Source organism: Podarcis erhardii, assembly GCF_964252035.2.
Source record: "Podarcis erhardii genome assembly, chromosome: 11".
Classification (NCBI taxonomy): domain Eukaryota; kingdom Metazoa; phylum Chordata; class Lepidosauria; order Squamata; family Lacertidae; genus Podarcis; species Podarcis erhardii.
Genome location: NC_138501.1, coordinates 18426836 through 18444856, shown reverse-complemented (window position 1 = coordinate 18444856; position 18021 = coordinate 18426836). Strand labels below are relative to the sequence as shown.

The 18021-nt window shown below is 42.8% G+C and overlaps 1 protein-coding gene across 6 annotated transcripts in view; it reads right to left on the bottom strand.

Annotated features, from left to right (window-relative positions):
* The window catches only part of SEMA6A (semaphorin 6A), a 183300-nt gene that overhangs the window by 88333 nt on the left and 76946 nt on the right, over positions 1-18021 (bottom strand). The window lies entirely within an intron of this gene.

Below are 18021 nucleotides of genomic sequence, written 5' to 3'. Positions count from 1 at the left end.
TAGGCCTTGGACAGCCTACAAGGAACAAAGGGGGCTCTCCTGCCCTTCAAGGCATCCACTATAAAATAATAAATATGTTCATTTCAGAAGAAGAAAACCACCCTGACAGGAGGCCTCTTTGGGCTCTAACATATAGTGGCACCAACATCTTAAAAAAAAAAAAAAAAAGACTTGAAGATGCTGCAAGCTATCAGTGAGTACTTTCGCTTCCTCTCCTCACTGCTGGTTTTTACTCTGCTCAAAAAACAACACCTTTTGTCCTCTGACACCTAGTTCTCCCTAAGAACTGGGTTTTAATTATATTGGTTTTGATGACTTAAGTACATAAATCATGAATACATTGGCTTTGATTGAATAGTTATGATATTGACGCCCCACCTTTCCTCGTCATCCCCATTTTACCCTTACAACAATCCTGTGAGGTAGGAAGGACCAAGAGTGAGTAGCTGGCCCAAGGGACACCCTGTGAGCTTCATGGCTGAGTTGGAATTCGAACCATGCTCCTCCAACACTTTAACCACTACACAGCCCTGGCTCTTGAGAGGCGCGGCAACATTTGACTTAAACCGCTGTGCCATTTCACTCTGCTAGGTAAAGGTAAAGGTAAAGGTAAAGGTAAAGGTAAAGGTAAAGGTAAAGGTAAAGGACCCCTGACCATTAAGTCCAGTCGTGACCAACTCTGGGGTTGTGGTGCTCATCTCGCTTTACTGGCTGAGGGAGCCAGCGTACAGCTTCCGGGTCATGTGACCAGCGTGACTAAGCCGCTTCTGGCGAACCAGAGCAGCGCACGGAAACGCTGTTTACCTTCCCGCCGGAGTGGTACCTATTTATCTACTTGCACTTTGATGTGCTTTCAAACTGCTAGGTTGGCAGGAGTAGGGTTCACACAATTTTATGGTGAATTAAAACTTATTTCATCTTCTGTATCTGTTTTGAAACCTCACTGAATGCACAGCTTAGAGACTGCGGTGTTCAGCAGCGTATAAAATGGGTCAAACAAACAAAAATAAATGTTTCCCCATACAAACCAAAAAGCCGTCTACACAGAAAACTAGATGGCAGGAGCTTAGATTATCTCCTGAAGGCACATACTGCAGCAATGCTGCTAAAGTTTAAACTGGGTCTGGGTAGGAAACGGACAGGGAACTCTTATGTATGATGTCCTGTGGTCCAACATGGAAGGAAGGTTGGAAATAAATGTAGTATGTAATAAATGCATTTTAGAAAGAGACTACGCTTTGTTCCTTCCATGTGCAGGTCACATATACAATCCTGTGAGTGCGAAGTGTTATATAGCACTTAGATGAGACACATCTAAATCCACTGATCGCTGACCAAAGTTTTAGGCAAATGCTCCTTCTTCTAGGTATAAGATGGCTCAGCTCATAAATTAAAAACACTACACATTATTTAGGTTTATCAAGGGATTAAGGGACCTTCCAGGAGAATGATTCATAGTCACACGAGTTGTAAATCAAGAACAGCAACACGGGGAACAGGGCATGATGGAGCACACTGAATGTGTCATGAGACTATACCATAAAAATATGAACTCATAAATTTAGATACTATAAAAACCAATGCTCCAAATTGCAGTAAAACTCCCTAAAAGCAGTAACTTCACTCTCATCTCCCACCTGCTGTATTCTAGGCATGTCTTCTTCTTCTTTTTCATTGTTAAATAAAAATAATTTTAAAAAGCAGAAAACTTTTGATTCAGTGAAAGGGTGGGGGTCCTCCCAACACAGCAAATATCCCATAATTCCCAGGCAAATTTCACAGGGGTGCTGCTGACCTACAGGATAAATCAGTGTAAAAGCAGGGATTTCTTTTCACCCTTTCCAGAATTTCAAACCTTTGATGCTGCCTGCCAGAGATTATCTTTTCGAACAAAGCTATTTTACTGTAGCCGCTCCATGATTTACACAAAGACAGTCAAGCTTTGTAACCAAAGACGGCTTTTGAAAGTCCATTTGGCAAACAAAGTGCTAACTCGCCCTTTTGAAACACCATTTAATATTAGAGACCTATATGTCCTTTCCTCATGCCAAGAAAAGCATTAACAAGCCCAGAGTGTAATTTCACAATTGGTTCTTAATCATTTATCCAGTTGGAAACACTGAAGTAATTAATTTTGAGATCCAGATATATACTTTTAAAACAAAACACTACATTCTATTACAATCAAGGAGGTGGGACAGCTGTTCCGTAGTATGCCACTGGGAACCTCAGAAAGGCAAGATAAATTACTGTGCTCGCTACGTGCTTATTTTTATTTGAACATACAGCTTTTTAAAAGTCTGATTTTATATGTTATCTCTGAAATTGAGCATCAATCTCTGAGCCAATGGGCTGTGTCCAATGCTAGTCCTGCTCAGAGTAGACACTTTGAAATAAATAGACGCAACTAACTTAGGTCTATTACTTTCAATGGATCTACTCTGAGTAAACCTTATTTAACTACAATCCCATAAACTTTGGTGTAAGCTATACTAGAATCAATGACACTCACACCAGCTAGTAGCACCAGGTATGAACATACAGAAGAAAAATGATACATGAGTTGAAAAAATGTTTAAAATAACTTTTTATTAAAAAACACACACCCAAAGCCTTTATTTTAGGAATCCTAGGCACCGAAATCCCAAGGGAGCAGAAAAGACTATTTATGTATGCAACCACGGCTGCACAGATGTTATTGGCCCAGAGATGGAAAGAAGATAAAGTCCCTACCAGAAAAGAATGGCAGATTAAGTTGATGGATTATGCTGAAATGGCAAAAAAGACCAGAAGAATCAGAAATCAGGAAGACCAAAATTGTAATAAGGAATGGGGAAAATTTATAATGTATCTTAAAAATCATTGTAGGATTGGAATAACACTTGTGTTATTGGAATTACACTTAGTGGTGAATTTTGGACATAACCGAGATATAAAAGAGGTTCTTTGGAATCTGTTTTTATGTTGCATGTTGGCTATGTGATTGTAAAACTTTAATCTGAAAACCACACACACACACACACACACACACAGAGAGAGAGAGAGAGAGAGAGGAAAATACAGAAGAAAAACTGCTGGGTTATCATATTCTACACAAGAAACACACTTGTTTATAAAACTTCTAACCCCACTTTCTGCCAAATATCTACCTTAAGCAGCATACAAAATGAGAACAGGCCACACAATACAGTGGTACTTTGGGTTACAGACGCTTCAGGTTACAGACTCCGCTAACCCAGAAATATTACCTCAGGTTAAGAACTTTGCTTCAGGATGAGAACAGAAATCGTGCAGTGGCAGTGCAGCGGCAGCAGGAGGCCCCATTAGCTAAAGTGGTGCTTCAGGTTAAGAACATTTCAGGTTAAGAACGCACCTCTGGAACGAATTAAGTACTTAACCGGAGGTACCACTGTACTTGGGGATATTTAGCTTCTGTTGCTGATTTGGCTAGGGAGGGATAGATACCTAGCATGCAGACTTCTGTGGTGGACTCTATACACTTCATGCACACATGCATGGTGGGTGTAGTAATCTATTAGATTCTCTAATACAATCTAGAATTGTGAGATCATCTGGTCGAACCCAGATAATAACACTAGACCTCCAATGAAGCTGAATGCTGGGAGATTTAGGATGGATAAAAGGACGTTATTCATGAAGCACATAGTTAAAAGTATGGCACTTGCTCCCACACGAGGCAGTGACGGCCACCGACTTGGATGGTTTTAAAAGAGGATTATAAATATCCGCAGAGGCCGCAGCTATCAAGAGAGAGCTATATCCCTTCACTGTTAGAAGCAGTCTGACTCTGAATAAAAGGTAAAGGACCCCTGGATGGTTAAGTCCAGTCAAAGGTGACTATGGGGTTGCGGCGCTCATCTCGCTTTCAGGCCGAGGGAGGCAACGTTTGTCCACAGACAGCTTTCCGGGTCATGTGGCCAGAATGACTTAACCGCTTCTGGTGCAACGGGACACCGTGATGAGTGCCAGAGTGCACAGAAACACCTTTACCTTCCCACCGCAGTGGTACCCTATTTATTTATTTGTGTCGGTATGCTTTCGAACTGCTAGGTTGGCAGGAGCTGGGACAGAGCAACTGGAGCTCATCCTGTCGTGGGGATTCGAACTGCCGACCTTCCGATTGGCAAGTCCAAGAGTCTCAGTGGTTTAGACCACAGTACCACCCGCGTCCCAGCCTCTGAATACCAGTTATGGGGAACCACTGGTGGGCAGAGTGTTGTTGCACTCAGGTCCTGCTTGCAGGCTTCCCACAGGTATCTTGGTTGACCTCTGTGAGCATAGGATGCTGGACTAGATGGGCCATTGGCCTGATCCAAAAGGCTCCCCTTATGTGCTTATGTAACTTAGCCACACATGTTAAAATTGGACTTTGAAGTGTCTGTAAATGCACAGTAGGGTCCTCTAGTGTTTCATCAAAGTTAAAATGTAACTGCACAGGTACAAAATAAAAAGGAAGAGCTGAAATGCATTTAAATAATAATGGTTCATTAAAACTTAAGAGGAGCCGAAGATGGCATTTTTGAAATGCTTTCAACATATTATGTTTTCAACATAAAACACGATAAAAATCACACTAATCTAAAATGGATATGCATGGAAATTCAACCAAGGGGAAGCGAGGAAGTCACTTAACAATGTTAATAAGTATAATTTTTAATAAGATTATGATTTATGTTTGTTTTGTTCATTTATAATTTTGTGAAAATTAATTTTAAAAAATTGGGGGGGGATCACACTAATCTAGAAAAGAAAATTAGAAAAAAGCAAAAAGAAGGAAAGGAATGAAAGAAGGAAAGAAGAAGAGAATAGAAGGAAAGGAAATTACGGAGCCCTCCATCCAAATTAAATCTTAACCCTTATTCCACACACAGAAGTGTGAATCTTACCAGCTCTCACCTGAAGTTTTCCCCAGCCTCCCACCACCCTCTCTACTCTGCCCCTCACACAGGGCCCTTTGAAGACGGAATTTTTAGATTTAAGTTTCATATTCGGTGTCAACCTTTTTCTTCAACCTCTGTGAGTCCATTTCAATTAATTCAATTAAGTACCAACCATTTCCCCATAATCCCTAAGCACTTTGGACAAACCTGCAGCTATTCTAGAAATACAGAAGGACACCAGCTTATCTAGGAGAAATGCATCAAGCTGTTGAGCTTTTTCACCCATAGGACTAGGCTGATCATTCAAACTGAGCATGGCTCATGGCAAGTCTCCATAGCAGAAAAATAGATGCTTTATGCTGCTCCCTGTCACCACACCATCAACTACCTAACTGTGCACGTTCTACGAGGAGAAGCTTTGAAACAGAGCTGATAAATCTTGGCCTCTCCACTTTAGGGATTTATAAAGAAAAACCAGGTGTGTGCGATATATCCTGCATCGTTCTTCTTGCTCAACTTTCTGCAGTTTTGTGCAAACATGTTGAAAATGAACTCCCAACTAAATTAATTACTTGCATTACATAGTGTGCTTAGTTTGCCCTTTCTCTTAGTATCATTTAACTAAGAACTATTTCACACTTTATGTAGTTTCAGGTGTATTTGCATATTTGCCACCAACTACAGACACAAAAATATGGTTTGAAGCTCAACATAAAAAAAACGAAGATCATGGCCACTGGTTCCCATCACCTCCTGGCAAATAGAAGGGGAAGAAATGGAGGCAGTGAGAGATTTTACTTTCTTGGGCTCCATGATCACTGCAGATGGTGACAGCAGCCACGAAATTAAAGGACGCCTGCTTCTTGGGAGAAAAGCAATGACAAACCTAGACAGCATCTTAAAAAGCAGAGATATCACCTTGCCAACAAAGGTCCGTATAGTTAAAGCCATGGTTTTCCCAGTAGTGATGTATGGAAGTGAGAGCTGGACCATAAAGAAGCCCGGTCGCCGAAGAATTGATGCTTTTGAATTATGGTGCTGGAGGAGACTCTTGAGAGTCCCATGGACTGCAAGAAGATCAAACCTATCCATTCTGAAGGAAATCAGTCCTGAGTGCTCACTGGAAGGACAGATCCTGAAGCTGAGACTCCAATACTTTGGCCACCTCATGAGAAGAGAAGACTCCCTGGAAAAGACCCTGATGTTGGGAAAGATGGAGGGCACAAGGAGAAGGGGACGAGAGAGGACGAGATGGTTGGACAGTGTTCTCGAAGCTACCAGCAAGAGTTTGACTAAACTGCGGGAGGCAGTGGAAGACAGGAGTGCCTGGCATGCTCTGGTCCATGGGGTCACGAAGAGTCAGACACAACTAAACGACTAAACAACAACAACAACAGACACTTTTCCAGGAGCCACAGCCAATCAAAGCTCCCTGGGGAGTACAACATTTGTGTCTGCAAACATGCTTCTTCCATTAATGTTTCTAGCTGTGCACCTAGGATGTTTTAAGTGTGCATTTAAAACTGTAAAGTGCGAAGGAGCTCCAGCAGGAGTCCTTCTTTATGTAAGTGTGAAAAAAGGAAAACAGATCAAACTCTTCACAGTTTGCCAGCTGCCTTCAGCTTAGCGTAATTTCAGCTACACCTGGGCCTACTGGGCTTGGGTGGCATTCCTGTAAAGGTGTTTAGATGAAAAAATCTCAAAGGTAGAAGAACCTGTGGCCTTCCAGGTGTTAAGACCATGGCCAATGGTAAACAATGATGGGAGTTCTAGTCTAGTAACATCTAAAAGGCCACAGATTTCCTTTAGATTCCCTTCTAACCCTCTACTATTCTCTATAAGGCACTATTTTACTATTATCAAAGTATTCTCTGAAAGTCGCAGGTGACCTAGGCCCATTCCACTGTTACAGAACCATCTTGGTGATAGTCTCAGGAAAGTGTAAAGTGACTTGCTAATGGAGTTCTGTACAAAAGAAATCCATTTCTGCTAGTTTACCCTCCTCATCAGATTGCAGCAGCTTCCTACTGACTTTATCTTAAAACAGGATCAACTGAAAAGTATGGACCGGACTTAAGACTTATCCACCAATTCTAATGTGTCTACTCTGAGTAAAACACAATTGAATACCACCCTTTGGCTTGAATCCTGGAAGTGATATTTCGATGTGAAGTACAGATGCTTTTCAAGAAAAAAAAGAGGGGAGAAGAAGGGCATTTGGGCAAATCCTTGGGTTTTTGCATGCATAGTTGAAACATAATGCATTCTGTAAATACAGTAAATTTTAATGCTTTTAATCTAGATTTGAAGTCACCCGTCAGCCCTATTCAAACATTTTACTCATGAATTCATAGTGTGTAAGCAACTACAGTGGTACCTCTAGTTGCAAACACAATCCGTTCTGGGGTGCCGTTTGCACCCCGAAAAGTCCGCAACTAGAGCGGCGCTTCTATGCAAGCGTGGAGCATGATACAGTGCTTCTGCGCATGTGGGAAGCACATAGAACGCTTCTGCACATGCGGCGAAACCCGGAAGTATACACTTCTGGGTTTGCCGGGTTTCCAAGCCGGAAAAGATGCAACATGAACCTAACACAACCTAACGCAACACGAGGTATGACTGTACACACTTCCAACATCACATGTGCCAATTAGCCTCTCTCCTGGTCCCCATGGATACACCATGAACACATGTTGGGAATGGGTCTTTGCATGGGAGCTCACTCTTTGCAGATGTTTGCACTGTAAATGGTCAGGACTTACAAGCGTAATAAAGCTGGTTCCTAATGAAATGCATGCACACCTGTTGGAGCATAACTAGCCAGATGGTAACGCCCAGCCAACAGAAGTAAACTCTGGTAAAGATCAAAGGTATTATTCAAGGTTGTTATCATTCCTTTGGAAAACGTGAATCTATCAGTTGGTACAAGGCAGCTACTCTGTTAAAAACAAACAAACAAAAAACTTTTGCATATTTTTCTTTAGGAATTGAGGGGGAAAAATAATTTGGATTTTTTTTTAAAAAAAGAAAAACAACCTGCAAGCGGTTTTAGGCAGTTGAGAGAATGTTTATACTGCAATCCTATACAGTGGTACCTTGGGTTACATATGTTACAGGTTACATATGCTTCAGATTACAGACTCCGCTAACCCAGAAATAGTACCTCGGGTTAAGAACTTTGCTTCAGGATGAGAACAGAAATTGTGCGGTGGCGCGGCGGCAGCGGGACACCGCATTAGCTAAAGTGGTGCTTCCGGTTAAGAACAGTTTCAGGTTGAGAATGGACCTCCGGAACGAATTAAGTACGTAACCAAAGGCACCACTGTACGTGTCTACTCAAAAAGTAAGTCCCGTTGACTTTTGTGCGGCTTAAGTGAGCACAGGATTGTGCAACACAACCCTATGCATACAACCAAGTTCCAATATGTTCAATCCAAGGTATGTAGAGGATTGTGTTTTCAGAGGGTTTAGGATTGCAGTCTTTAGTAGGTTTCAGAACTGGGTTAGACAGCTTTCTGGTATTTCTATGCTCTTCCTTTCATGTATTTAAAAATTATTAGAGTTTATAAAGAAATTGTCTGTTTTCTTGACAGTCTAGAATGGTTATAAATAAAACATTGTGTACATTTATACTGAGTGTTCCTTGTGATGTGGAGGGAATTTAAGTAAGAAGACTGAGTTGGCTGCATCTAGTCTAGAATTCACTCTAGCTGTGAACAGCTTAATGACAACAGCAGCAGCAAAGCAAAGCAGGACTGGTGCTATCTCCTATAACTGGTTTTTAGAAACTGTCCTGAATATAGCTATTCCATTTCACCCACTACGGTCAAAAGTTACTGACAAGGATACCGTCCACATGATGGTCTAACCATTTTTTTTAAAAAAGAGCTTTCTAAGTTATTGACCACCACCACCACATCGTATAGCAACAAACTGTGCACGTTAATTGTGCATTAAACGAAGAATACGCCCTTTCGTTTGGAGCCTACTGTAAATCAGTTTCATTGGATAGCCTCTGGTGTTTTGCAAGATAATAGTTTCTACGGATTGCCCTAGCCCAATCATAATTTTATAACACTTCTCTTAAAAATAAATAGGAGGCTTTTCCTCCATAAATACATTTTTCCACCAGGGAGAAATGGTTTTCGGCGGGGAGACTGTAAAAAAATCTTATCCAGCTGTCGAAGATGGACCGTGGGCCAACACATCCATCTGGATCAAATGGTGATTCAGTGCTCCTCTTTGCAAAAGGGAAGACTTAGACAGGTGCAAGGACAGCTGCATACTTATCTCTGCCAGAACACTCCCATGCATGGTGCCATGGAATGTTGTACACAAGGCTCCAGAAGCATGAGAACCATCACAAAATGTAAGGGCTTTCTAGGTAAGCACACTTGGGAACCGATTCCCTAGATCTGTCCAAACACTTCCCACTGAATGCAGCCAATGGACCCCCCCCCCAGTCCTACACCCCCTGTTCCTGACGGGAAGTAATACAGCTTTAGAGTAAATATTGGATACAGTTAGCGAGGTAGTACTTTTGTTGAATACAAAAATCAAACACCTCCTTTAAATCAAGTGTTTCTTTAAACAATGGCTGAATTGGGACATCATGAGAAACGATGGCCTAATGATAGATTCGAGTTTGTAGAAGAAAGTTAAAGTGAGGTTAAAATAAATTAAAAAATTAAAAAATTGTCCAGTAGCACCTTAAGAGACCAATTAAGTTTGTTCTGGGTATAAGCTTTCGTGTGCATGCGCACTTCTTCAGATACACACAAAAGCTTACACCCAGAACCAACTTAGTTGTCTCTAAGGTGCTACTGGACAATCTTTCATTTTTTTTATTTTGACTGCGTCAGACCAACACAGCTACCTACCTGAATCTAAAGTGAGGTTAATAGGTTAAAGTGGGGTTAATATATAAAACTCACTTTGGCTCATTCTTGTCATGGTAAACCAAGGTTTATCGTAATGTCCAAACAGCCATTCACCGACAGCCTGAGGCTGTAAGGGCATTATGTTTATTCTGAGCTTCTAACAATGGGCCTCTACTCCTTTCCAGTGAGTCTAAATAACTCCAAAAACAGTAATTCTAGCAATAGCCAAGTTATTTGAAGAATATCTAAGGTATGTCTCTGATAAAAGTGCACAGCCAATAGTTGTAACGGACAAAAGCACACACTTACAGCAGCTTCTAAGGCACACAGAAGACACACATACGAGCTTCTAGCATCTAGGTAAAGGTAAAGGTAAAGGGACCCCTGACCATTAGGTCCAGTCGTGACCGACTCTGGGATTGTGGCACTCATCTCGCTTAATTGGCTGAGGGAGCCGGCGTACAGCTTCCGGGTCATGTGGCCAGCATGACTAAGCCGCTTCTGGCAAACAAGAGCAGTGCACGGAAAGCCGTTTACCTTCCCACCAGAGTGGTACCTATTTATCTACTTGCACTGCGTGCTTTCGAACTGCTAGTTTGGCAGGAGCTAGGACCGAACAACGGGAGCTCACCCCGTTGTGGGGATTCGAACCGCCGACCTTCTGATTGGCAAGTCTTAGGCTCTGTAGTTTAACCCACAGCTCCACCCACGTAGCATCTAGGTAGCTGGCAGTAACTTCTAAAGGTTCGTGCCTGGCAAAGCAGTTGAAGCAACAGTGGGACCACACACCCCTCACCTGACGAAGTGTGCGCACACAACCAGAGGCTTCTTCTACACTGGAAGTTGCAACTGTGCTTGCCTCTTCAAGACCCTCCTGGTACTAGGAGAAAGTGGGGATTCAGCTGCCTTAACAGCCTCTCCCCCTGCTTCTGACACATCTTGCCCCCCACTCCTGCGTCTCTTGACTGCTCCAACCCTTCCCCTTCCTCCCTCGTGGGCTGCTGCCCCTTGGGTGGCACAAAACCCCATAAATCACTGACCCCCTCTCCTTGGTCAACTTCTGCCACCCCCTGCCTCCACTGCACTCTCGTTACAGCCCTGCCAATCCCTGATATCAGACTTCTAAAAACCATACCTATCTCAACAAAACAGAAATGCATTAGCAGCTCCAGTTTTCTGCCTCCTATTACCTGGGGTTTAGGGATGAAGGAGATGTTGCAGTGAATGTCCATGGGCACAGAAGGAACCCATGGTGCTTGGAAGCTAGTTTACTGAATCAGTTGCAAATAGTAGTTACAGCATGCCAAATACGGTGTATAGAAACTTCCAGAAAGCAAATCACCTCAGCCGTGACTCCTACTGGATGGTTTTCTTGTCTCAAGTATCTTGGGCTGAATATTTAACTTCAAGTGAATACCCTAGTTAAAAATCAGATGGGACCGTAGGGAATTTATGGTCTGAGCTTTCTTTTTTTTAAAAAAAAAAAAATCAGAGCAGCTCCTGATAGTGGGTGCAAATCATGTGAGGACTATCGTACTTGGATAGGAGATTTAGCTATTTCTCCTCATGCCATTTCCTCTATAAATATGATCCCACCAGCAAAAACTATTTGCCCGTGAGGGAAAAACACATGGGTTCATATACGGTAATTCACACCTGGGAGGATTGTGACTCAAGAAGTGACGAAGAGGGGAGGGTTAAACCCTTCCTTCCACAGCACTGTGGCTCCAAGGTGGTTCAGGGTGCCCTCTTAGTTTCTTATAATTTAACATACACATGGGAAATCCAATCATGGATTTCCCATCATCTTGTCTAATTGAGCTCAAAGACCTATAACAGTTCCTCTAATATTTATACCTCTTAAATCACACAAAACATTGATTAATCCTCGTCTGCATATGTAGCCATACACAAAGGAGAAGAGAGGTTCTGTTATATAGTCTTAGATATTTTAGGAGGGTTAGTAGATAGTACGGTTCGTGCTGATCCTCTTCTTATTTTATTCCTTGTTCCAGGAATCAAATATGCAAGATATGTGGTATGCTTAATGGTTTCTTTGAACAAATATAGTTTCAAGCAGGAAATGTAAAGGCTGACAGAGATTCATGCCCTGCAGCTTTTGACAACTGATGTCAAGATGTAACTCAAAGCAAAAAAATATTGCAGCACATATTTCTCCCTTCAATATCTTAAGAAATGGATGATCTGAAGTTTCGGATACTGTGCAAAAATAGTCTTCCTGCAATGCCCCTATATTTCTATACAATACAGTTGAAGTCAAGAAGGTTCTTGCATCCCATTTACAATAAAGGTTGCAGTCAGAATCAATAGTCCAGAGTTCTTAGCTCCCTGAGTTCTATCTTCTGCCATGTTTCAGATACTAAGACAGTGTCACATAGGCCAGTGCAAACACTGCCTTCAACTATTCTTCATGTTTTTCAGTGTCCTCCTATTGACATTATCGAGAGTGTTGATTTCTATGAAATACTATTTCCTTGCTAAATTTTGCTTGCTGACAAAACACATGTTATCTTCATTCCTCAGCAGGACACGTGAGGCTGGGAATCTGTTTTTGTGCATCAGTCATGCATGTAACCCAACCCAAAGCAGGTACTACTTTATATTAGATTTAGTTCCTGTGTCAACAATGCAAATATGGGAAGTTGAAAGTTCATACTATAAATGTGTCATAGTACCAGTAAATCCCTAGTCATCTTTAGACTCAATTTTTTTGTGGGAAATGTGCACTGTTATTTTTTGCTGGGAAGCAGAATCTTTAATTTGTCCCTTAAGTCATTTCCATTCTTATCTGACACATTTTCTAAATAAAGCAAAATATATCCTAGCATAGCATGTCTCTCAGGAACAGCTGGTATCTTTAGTGAGCAATGCATGGCAACGGTGAAACAAGTAAACAATGCTGAATCCAATTAAAAATTATGGTAAAAGATTCTTAACCTAGATCAACCAAAACCCCTCATTTTGTGTGGAGCAGGCCCTGTTTGTTTGCATATGTATATTGCAACTGGACTTTGGACGTACCTATTAAAAGGGACAAAGAAGGTTGGAATGGTAGACTCAGAAAAAAAACATGAACGGCTGGCTCTACAGGGACCTGGTCACTAGAGCACTCTCGTAATTCCACATAGTTCCAGATTTATCAGATGCTCTAGTCTGCCAACCAAGCAGTTCTTAGTAGCTTTATCTCATTACTGGTCAGACTCAACAATAATTTATTTGGATGTGATCTCATGACTGGTGTTTCCGGTTAGATGCACAATCATAGGGCCCAGTGCTATCCAACTGAAAAAGTAGTTTGGTGAGCTGAGTTGAGATGGGCTGGGACCAGGTCCCAGACAACAACCCCAGCGACTGCAGCATCTTCTGATATTTTTGTTGATGGCCCAAATCAAGCACCGTGGCAATGAAAGCAAGTTCCGAAGTACAGTGGTACCTCGGGTTAAGAACTAACCGTATTTTTCGCTCCATTGGATGCAGTTTTTCCCCTCCAAAAACTGAGGGGAAATGTGTGTGCGTCCTATGGAGCGAATGCAGGATTGTGCCATAGCCGCGCGCAACCCCTCCGGCAGGGAGAGGCTGCATGGGGCTATGTTTTCTTTAGCTCCACGCAGCCTCTCCCGGCAGGGAGAGATTGCGTGGGGCTAAAGAGGAAGCCAAAGCAGCCAGCGGGATCCATCCTGCTGGCTGCCTTGGCTTGTTCCATAGCCGTGTGCAACCCCTCCGGCAGGGAGAAGCTGCAAGGGGCTATGGCCAAAACAGCCAGCGCGATCCATCCGGCAGGGAGAGGTTGTGCAAAGCCTGTACGCTGCTCTTTGGGATTTTTTTTTTTTTATTGATTTCCCCGTCTAAAAACTAGGTGCGCTCTATGGTCCGGTGCGCCCTAAGGTGCGAAAAATACGGTAATTCATTCTGGAGGTCTGTTCTTAACCTGAAACTGTTCTTAAGCTGAAGCACCTCTTTAGCTAATGGGGCCTCCTGCTGCCCCCGCTGCCACCATGCGATTTCTGTTCTCATCCTGAAGCAAATTTCTTAACCCGAGGTAATATTTCTGGGCTAGCGGAGTCTGTAACCTGAAGCGTATGTAACCTGAAGCATATGTAACCCGAGGTACCACTGTAATGGATGTTAACGGTCAAGTTGAGTGTGGTGCCCACACAACAGTGTTTGAACAGCAAGGGGATCACTCTAAGTCAGCCTTTCTCAATCTGTGGGTCCCCAGATGTTGTTGAACTACAACTCCCATCACCCAGCTAGCAAGGCCAGAGCTCAGGAATGATGGGAATTGTAGTCCAACAACATCTGAGGACCCACAGGTGGAGAACTGCTGCCTAAGTGTTCCGGCAGCAAACAGATAAAAGCAGATATAACCATTTTATTGACACATGTTGCCTCAGAAGACCCAATGCTGTGGCACCTGCAGTGTTGATGGTATTCCTCCCCAGCCTGGTCTGTGCTCAGAACAGATGAATGTCCCATGCCAGGACACTTTCAATTCAATGTTCTAGGCCAGTTGTGTCACATTTCTACCTGGAACTGTAGATGCATAAAAGCAGTGAAGCTATAAAGAGTTGCCTTACACAAAGTCAAGGCAGTGTCCCCTCTGGCTCAATACTGTCTCCTCTAATAGACAGCACGTTTTGAAAGCAGCTCTCTGGAATCTGACATGCCATTTGCAAAGCTAAGCTGAGCAGGGTCCGGTCCGGTTTCCAATTGAATGGGAGGCTGCGTGTTGAGATTCCTGCATTGCAGGGGGTTGGGCTAGTTGTGGTCCCTTACAACTCTAGGATTCTATGCACCCTGTGGGCACTGCCATCATGCAATGTTTATGAACATATAAAGTTGTCCTATACCAAGTTAGATTAAAGATCCATGCAGGCCAGTGGTCTCCACTGAGACTGCTTGTGGTTGCCTAACATCTCAGACCATCTGAGATTCTGTAAATAGTAGGAACTGAGTCTGGGATGTAATGCAAGGAATGTACTCCACCACTCACTGAGCTTTGCAGTAATAATGCAGAACTACTGACCCGCAGGGAGAGGCAGTTTGTATGATCCCAGAGTGGTGTGAGAACGTCTACACTATCCTAGATAACGCCCAATTGACCCAAAGTGATCTTTGGAGAAAGAGAAAGAGCATAAGAGAACAGACACACATGTCTTATTATTGAACTCTGACCCCCTCTCCTAGCAATTTTGCAAAACATTGGCAAATGGTTACAATGGATGTAAAATCCTTAACTGTATCTCCTCTCTTGCTGAAGATAAACAGAACAGATTACTGGATGTAATCTGTTTGAACGGTTGCATTGCCATAATGAATTCACAAACCCAAAGAGTCTGCTTCACAATAATAAATTGCAGTTATTAAAGTGTTAAATGAATCAGATTTTAACTAAAAAGTTATAATCATAATGCGTCCAAATGACATATCTCCTCTCACAGGCAGAAGTTAACATTAACTACAAGACGGGGTGGGGGGGACCTCTTTGCAAATTATCAGGCAATGAAAGACTGGAAACAAGCAAATGTTTGAATTTCTTTATCCTGCTGTTCTGAGCCTTCTTTTTACAATATATAGAACCAGTTGTGCTGAATAAAATACAGTGGCCATATGCCTGTTATTTCTAAGCGCTGCCATCTTCGCAGATTTGTGGACCGCATTTGTTTTAATGTCTGTGCTTCACTTTTCAAACAGTGACTGAAGTTTCTACCTTAAGGGGAAGATGCAACTTGAAAGCTTTTGATTTCTAACTCACATCATCTGCAGCACACACTTTATTCTGCCACTCATAAAGTTCCAAGACTTGTTTCTTTCTATTGTCATCACGATACAGCTTTGAATCCAGATTTCTTAGATGTTTCAACTTCCTTATGCCGAGGAACCGCATGAAATCTGCTGCTGGAGATCAACTAGGCGCTGCGGAAGCAGAGACTAGAATTAACTCAATGAGTCAAATATTTCAAGTGCCAGGAAAAGTCAACGGGGTGAATTAATTTAGATCTTTCAGACTTCTCCGCATAATTCCAACATATGACATAGTGACCTGGTTTGGATAGAATGCTAAACAATGATTTAGTGTTACGTGCATGTGCATCGTGCTTGTTGCGTCCCTTCCGCTCTAGTATAGCCACAAGATTGGAAGCTTGAATTTCCATTTTCAAATAACCATGGTCCATACTTTTATGCTTTTGAATTATGGTGCTGGAGGAGACTCTTGAGAGTCCCATGGACTGCAAGAAGATCAAACCTCTCCATTCTGAAGGAAATCAGCCCTGAGTGCTCACTGGAAGGACAGGTTGTGAAGCTGAGGCTCCAATACTTTGGCCACCTCATGAGAAGAGAAGACTCCCTGGAAAAGACCCTTGGGAAAGATGGAGGGCCCAAGGAGAAGGGGACGACAGAGGACGAGATGGTGGGACAGTGTTCTCGAAGCTACCAGCATGAGTCTGCCCAAACTGCGGGAGGCAGTAGAAGACAGGAGTGCCTGGCGTGCTCTGGTCCATGGGGTCACGAAGAGTCGGACACGACTAAATGACTAAACAACAACAATACTTTTATGCAACCAGAGCGTGTCGGAAAGCAGTTCTGGCACCTCTCAGGTAGGCACCATCGCAAGCCGGCAATCCCTCCACCCGCTTCTTGTCTTTACATACTTCTGAGAAGCCCAAAACAAACATTTCAAGTCAAAATGTAAGCTGGCCAGTGTGTGCGAGTCAATGTTATTTTTTAGATCTATGACTCCGCCTAGCTCCTAGCAAGGGGGCGGGGGCAGGGCCAATTTGTATTTCCTTTACTTCAATCCATCTCCTGTGTAGCAGTGGTGGATTTTAAGCTTTCCAGCGAGGCCTCTACAGTTGTACATATGCGTGTTAGTGTGAGGGCCCTTCGGAGCTGCCCTAACCATCTGCCTGAATTGAAGAGAACGAGGGAGGCGAGGCACGTTTATTTGACCTGCACCAAACCCAGGAACAACCCCCAAACCACATAGGGAGACAGCTTGTGTTAAGTTGTGGGTTGACATAGCCGACGACACAGCGATTTCTCCAAGTAGCTCTTTATTTCGTAAGCTGGAATAGAACTGACTGCAAACAGCTCAGCCGGCCTGCTTTTATAGGCAGCCGGCTGTCAACATTGTAGCAACAACAGCCCAGAGTTCCCGCCTAAAATAACGGACGTGGACCTGAGTGAAAACTATCTACAGACCTGAGTGAAAACTATATACAGTATCCCCCTGCTGGCCCAGGGTGAAACTTCACTACATAACAGCTTGCCGTAGTTTTTAGCACCTCTGCAGGCGCTGAATGTGGCTGTGGTCAAACTGGCATCTGCCCCAAGTCGCCCGCCGACTTACTGTAACAACTTCATGGTGAGTTCTAGCACCTATTTTTATTGAAAAAGCACTGGCCGTGGTTTATTATTATACGTAAACCTGTTGTTGATCCTAACTATGGTTTAATGAAAGAAGCCAGGATTGCAAACCACTGTTTGATGTTGAATAGCTTCTTTAAACTACATTTATATCTAACTATAGTTTGTCTGGATTCCGACATAATGATAAACTACGGTTAGAAGCTTGTTCACTTTATGCTAAACCTGAACAAGAGGCCAGTGCAGTTGTTGAATTCCAGGGTAAAAAGATACCCGAAGCAGGAATATGAATATATATATATATATGGGAAAGAAAAGGCTTAGAAAGAGGTTCAGCAGCCATGTGCCTCAAGGCCAACAATAAACTGTGTTTCTAAGGGGGACAAAATTTACAAAGGCATGAGCCAAAAGAGAAATTAATATGCATATACACATTTGTTCTGCCCTCAGACTCTGGCTTTATGAATGCCATTCTTACAGTCTAGCAATTTAAGCACCATTGCTAATTTTTTGTACTCCTGGGCTTTCTGCCAGCATTGCATGCCTGCCACTTCACCTCCACTTGGTAGGTTTCTCAATCGGCTGTCACACAAATAATTGTACTTTCTTTTCCACCATGAAAATATGCACTGATATATTTTAAAGTAGTTACCCTGAACTTACAGTAACTCACCACCTGTCTCCCTCGGGAGGTTGTGGGCTCTCCTTCCTCGGAGGTTTTTAAGCAGAGGTTGGATGACCATTTGTCATGGATGATTTAGCTGAGATTCCTGCATTGGAGGCAGTTGGACTAGATGACCAATGGGTTCCTCCAGCTCGTAAGATTCTATGATTACTGTATTTTCTTTGTA